This window comes from Orcinus orca, chromosome 9, assembly GCF_937001465.1.
Source record: "Orcinus orca chromosome 9, mOrcOrc1.1, whole genome shotgun sequence".
Classification (NCBI taxonomy): domain Eukaryota; kingdom Metazoa; phylum Chordata; class Mammalia; order Artiodactyla; family Delphinidae; genus Orcinus; species Orcinus orca.
Window position 1 is genome coordinate 34601053 of NC_064567.1, and position 6000 is coordinate 34607052.

The following is a 6000-nucleotide window of genomic DNA, read 5'->3' on the forward strand; positions in this document are numbered from 1 at the left end:
TATATACAATGGAATATTACTCAGCCATAAAAGAAACGAAATTGAGTTATTTGTAGTGAGGTTGATGGACCTAGAGTCTGTCATGCAGAGTGAAGTAAGTCAGAAAGAGAAAAACAAATACCATATGCTAAAACATATATATGGAATCTAGGAAGAAAAAAAAAAGGTCATGAAGAACCTAGGGGTAAGATGAGAATAAAGACACAGACCTACTAGAGAATGGACTTGAGGAAATGGGGAGGGGGAAGGGTAAGCTGTGACAAAGTGAGACAGTGGCATGGACATATATACACTACCAAACATAAAATAGATAGCTAGTGGGAAGCAGCTGCATAGCACAGGGAGATCAGCTCGGTGCTTTGTGACCACCTAGAGGGGTGGGATAGGGAGGGTGGGAGGGAGGGAGACACAAGAGGGAAGAGATATGGGAACATATGTATATGTATAACTGATTCACTTTGTTATAAAGCAGAAACTAACACACCATTGTAAAGCAATTATACTCCAATAAAGATGTTAAAAGAAAAAAAAAGAATGTACCACTCCTGACCCCTATTCTTCTGATCTATGCTTTGACTATTAACCTGGGCTCCTGAAAAGGACACATAGGGCTTCTCTTATCACACCAATTCTGTGAAAATGAACAGGCTTTTAGTTTAAGTAGCTAAAGCATACCATGAAAAATTTTTTTCATTTTTTATAACACTAAACTCAGCTCAATTGTTCTAGTTACAGTACTCCTAATTTTTTTTTTTTTTGCGGTACGCGGTCCTCTCACTGCTGTGGCCTCTCCCGTTGCAGCTCCGGACGCGCAGGCTCAGGGGCCATGGCTCACAGGCCCAGCTGCTCCGCGGCATGTGGGATCTTCCCAGACTGGGGCACGAACCCGTGTCCTCTGCATCGGCAGGCGGACTCTCAATCACTGCGCCACCAGGGAAGCCCAGTACTCCTAATTTTTATCCAGCTGATTAACTAGAGAATACTCCAAATACATTTCAAATTATATATCTTTCATGATTTGGGAGATTTTATACAAATGTACGTTTGAGAGTGCTAATTTAAAGCAAATATCAAAAATGATTAAACATTCTCAAGATAAGAGGGATAAACCATTGGATTATTTTATAGATTTAACCACCAATCACAAACTTCTCTAAACAGAAATATTTTGATGTTCATCTTTTTTTTAAATAATTCTTGGGGAAATGTCCAAGAAGGACTATGGAAGTGGGTCAAGAATGTGTGCACACAAAATTTGTATTCTTTACTGTATAAACACTAATTTATTTATTGAAATAATATGCTATTAAATATTTATTAAATAAATTAACATTTTGCTGAGCTTCCCTCCAAAATCATTAATATGGTCCATGGCTATTGATATAGCCAGGGCTCTGATTGTTTCCCATGTCTGTCTTCCAATTGTTTGCTAAGTATTTATTCACCAAGTGACATTCCCCCAGAGTTTAATCTCTCTGTGAAGCTATTCTTTGGAAAGCTCATGAAGTAGAAGGTTTCTGGAAATCATTGAACTTTCACTGAACTATAAGACTCTTGTTATCCAATTCTCTCATTTTACAGATGAGTCTAAAAAGAGGTTTAATGACTTGCGCAAGACCTTGGAATTCACACTATCTTTTACGTAAGTAAAAAGAGGAGTTGGTTTTAAATGTGGAGGACAGAATTACTCATTAGAATTGAACTTCTTTGGAAGAATCTGGGGGTCTAAGGGCAGGTTTCATAAATTTGATTTAAAAAACCCATATCCTTCACATTTTGTTTAAATATGCATGACCCTTTAGAAAATTTCATCAAGTTAAAGAAAAGGAGTAAGGAGGCATGAATACCCCACGCAGATCCAATATAAAAAACTGGAGAGAGAGATTTATTTGTGAAGCTTATGGCCTGCACAGGTATTGTCCAGTCACACTACAATCCTCAGAACCACTTGCAGGACAAGCTAAATGCAAACAATAAATAAGCAAGAAGACAGGTAAACAGAAACAGCAGAAGTGAAAAAGTACACACTGCCGAGAAAGCATTAAACCCGTCCTCCTCACTGGAAAATGAGCAGAACACATTCAACAGCTGAGAATATGCGGCTGCACGATGCTCTCCCAGGTAATGTGTAAATGAGAGGCACATCCGGGGATGACATTATCTGAAAATCTCCGTTGGTCTCTCTCTGTCTCAGATTTCGAGAATAAAGCATACATTTTTCTCTCTCGTTTCTCTACTTTGGTTAATACTGGATAACATAATTCCTTCTCTAGTAATCTCACACAATACATAAATAAGAGCATTTCCCCTAGGTATTTTAATATTATTTTAATATTTATCATATTTTTGCTGAAAAGAATCATGTCTTTCTCTGGTCCCACTAGCCAATGTACCTCAAATTTTTGGAACTTCATTACAGGATCTGTTTGTGAGACACACTTGTATTCTGTGGAACACAATAAACAAATTAAACAATTGTGGATAGAGATATCCCATTTTTCACAAAATTTCTAAAAATTGAGGGTACTGATTTCTAAAAATGTAACAAAACACTTACACTGAAAGCACAAATAACAACTAAAATTATCAGCTTGACATTATTATGTCATAAATTGATGCCCAAATCAATTTGTGAGGAGTCATAAATACTTTTCTTTCTTAAGATTTGTTAGTGTATGTTTTTCAAGGTAAATATGACAAACAGAATCTATTCTGCCCATTTTTATATTCCATATTAAGTGCTGAATTGTCAACTAAGAGCATTCTTATTTTGTCATGATTGGATTTCATGATAGTAGGTATGCAATGGACATTTTGATAACAGACTTCTTCCTTTTTTCTTTTTTAAAATACTATAAAAAATAGATTTTAACTATTAGGGAAAATACTTTTTCCCCCAGTTTTCTCCTCTCATGTTGGGTGTCTGCATAGGTGATTTTTACATAGTTTAAATCAGGAACACATACACTCTTTTTCATTGTCTGCTTTTTTCACTTAGTGTAATTTCATAAATTTTGCCCCATATATTTATAATCACCAGATGACTCAATTGTAGCAAAAAAATTGAGTATCAGATGTTTCAGCCAGATTGTCTTCATACCCTCATAATTATTGTCTTAATGGCTGCAGAATGTTCTAACACATTTTTATACCATAACTTAATTAGCCATTTTGTGATTGGTGAACATTTGCACTGATTCCCATTTTCTATCATAAGTAACCCTGCGGTAAACATATGTACATAATGAGTCATTTTCATCTTTGGATTATTTCTTTAGGATAAATTTCCAAAAATAGGATATTACTGGATTAAGGAACATTTTGTCTCTAAAAATATATGGCCAAAGTGTTTTCCATTTTAAATTGTCAGCAGCAATTTGTGAGTTTGCTAGTTTTCCCACATCTCCATCAACTTTGGGTATTATCATTTTAAATTTTTGCTAACATATTTAAAATGATACCTCATTGTTCCTTTCTATTTTGTGTTATTTTATTTATTTAATTAATGAGAGTAAAAAATTTTCATATCTTAAGTAGTAGTCCAGGTTATTTTAAAGGATGTTTGTTGAACACTTACTATATACCAAGTACTGTGCTGGGGGCTAAGAGGTACAATGGTGAGTAAAGCATGATTTTGATCTTGAGGAGCTCATCAAATAGAATATGTTTCAATGTCCTTTATTAATTTAAAATGGAAAGTTATTTCTTTCCCTTCTTGACAATCAATTGACATTTGTATAGTACCTACCTCTTCTGGGAAGAGTATCTTTTTAAAAATTAGTCTAGATACACATTTTGAGAACATTTTAAAGCACAGAAACATTCAGAGACATGTACAATAAAGGCCTGTGTACTTGCCACCAAGCAATATCAAATAATAACTTTATTTATATAGTTATATGTCAAGCCTTTTTACTTTAATAAAGGAAATAAATTTAAGTCCTCTTTTTTGCCTTTTTCCTTCCCATTTCCAATTCTCCCTTTTCCTAAACAACACTACCATGAATTTGGTGTGTATCATTCCAGTTCATTGAATAAGTAAACTTTCAAAATGATTTGTGATTAATATATAGTATAGTTTTGTGTGGCTTTTTATTTACGTAAATAATTATTATATTGTGTATATCATTTTTCAACTTGCCTTTTCCTTCTGTTTGTGAGACAGATCCATGCTGCAATATAAATAGTTCATTTTTAACTGCTATGTAGTAGTCCATGACATATATATTTATTTATTTATATATTCCCTTATTAATGGACATATAGATTATTTCCTCTTTTTTAAAAAATGTGCTACCATAAATATCCTTACACATAATTCTTTAGGCTTATGTGCGAGTTTTCTCTAGTAGATATATACCTTGAAGGGGAAATGCTGGATTGTAAATTATGAGTACTTTCAATTTTGTTTGACACCGAAAAGTGATTGAACCAATTTACACTCCTACCCACAATATGAGAGAATTCCTGTTTTCTGAAATCCTCTGACATTGTCAGACTTTCAAATTATCACCAATTGGATACATGATAACTGGTACTGTTATTTATATATTTATGTCCCTGATTATTAGAAGTGGGGATTAACATCTTTTCAAATGTCTACTCTTGAGTTCCCCAGTCTATAAATTGTCTGGTCATATAACTGGACCAGTTTTTCTATTGCCTTCTTAAACAATGTTGATGATGATGACAACATGATAATGTTTATTGACTTTTATTTATGTAGAATAACTGTTCTTAGAGAATTATCTGTATTAACCTAAATGAATCCTCAGAGCAGCCATATGAGACGGCATCCTTCTTTTTACAGATGAGGAAACTAAGGCCCAAAGAGATTAAATAACCAATTCCAAATTACAGCTGGTTAGGGTTGGAACTAGAATTTAATGCTAAATGGTCTTGTTCCAGATTATTAAACCTACTGTTAGTACTGCCAGTCACACTACTTGAAATAATTAGTGTCATAAAACAGGAGGATAGAACTGACTCCAAGCTCATATAATTTACATACATCGGTTAATCACTCTCAGTGTATTTTCTTGTTTTGGAAACAAAAATATTAACAGGTGGAATAGATGTAAAAATAATTACAAATATAAAATGTATTTTATACACATGAATGCAGTATCTTCTTTTTGTAGAAATGGGGATACACACAAAAGTAATTTAAAAGTATATAAATCAAACTATATCCCAATGCCTAGATTGTTAAACTTCATACACCTTTTAAAATAATAATTATTTCATTTTTAGTGGTTGTATGTTTTTCTTCCTTTTTAAGCTATATCTAGAATTAAAGTATGTGGAATAAGAAATTATTTCAACTCTAAATTAAGGGGATAATAATTATATCCATTTAAAATATATATCAACAAGGGATTAGCATATCTAATTCAACCAAACTGGAAAAAAACCCAGCTCAGCTCCACTGGTACTAGTAGAAAGAACCATTGCACCCTTGAGGGGAGGACAAGTCATTGAAAAACAAAAGAGTGATATGTTTTTGAAGAAATGAACAAGACTCCAAATCTCCAACTACAGGCAGAATAAAGAGTGATTTTTCATGGCTGATAAAAATAAACCCAACTATTTACAGATGAATTTTATCAGCCAAACGACCCTGACTGAAAGCCTAGAAAAAAGTTTTCTACACAGATCAGGGTAGAAAGCAATTTTCCCTGCTGGGTATAGAGCTTGAAGATGCTGGTGGTTAAAGTCAAGGTAGATGAAAAGGTAAATATTATGTGCTGCTCCTTAGGATGACATAACAGCATCAAGTTCACATTTCTCACTGTGTGTTTCTTGTGTGCTCATTTACCGCACTGAGCACACTCATTAGGCTCTAGAAAGAACCCAAGCCAGACCCCAGGGTCTCTGTTCTTCGACAGCTTAGGCTCTCGCTTAAGCTTCTTCCCCCAACCCCACTACATATTTCTCCTCTGTCAGCACAGTGCCTGAGCTTACATTTTCAGTTCAGTCCTGATAACTCCTGTCAAGGTT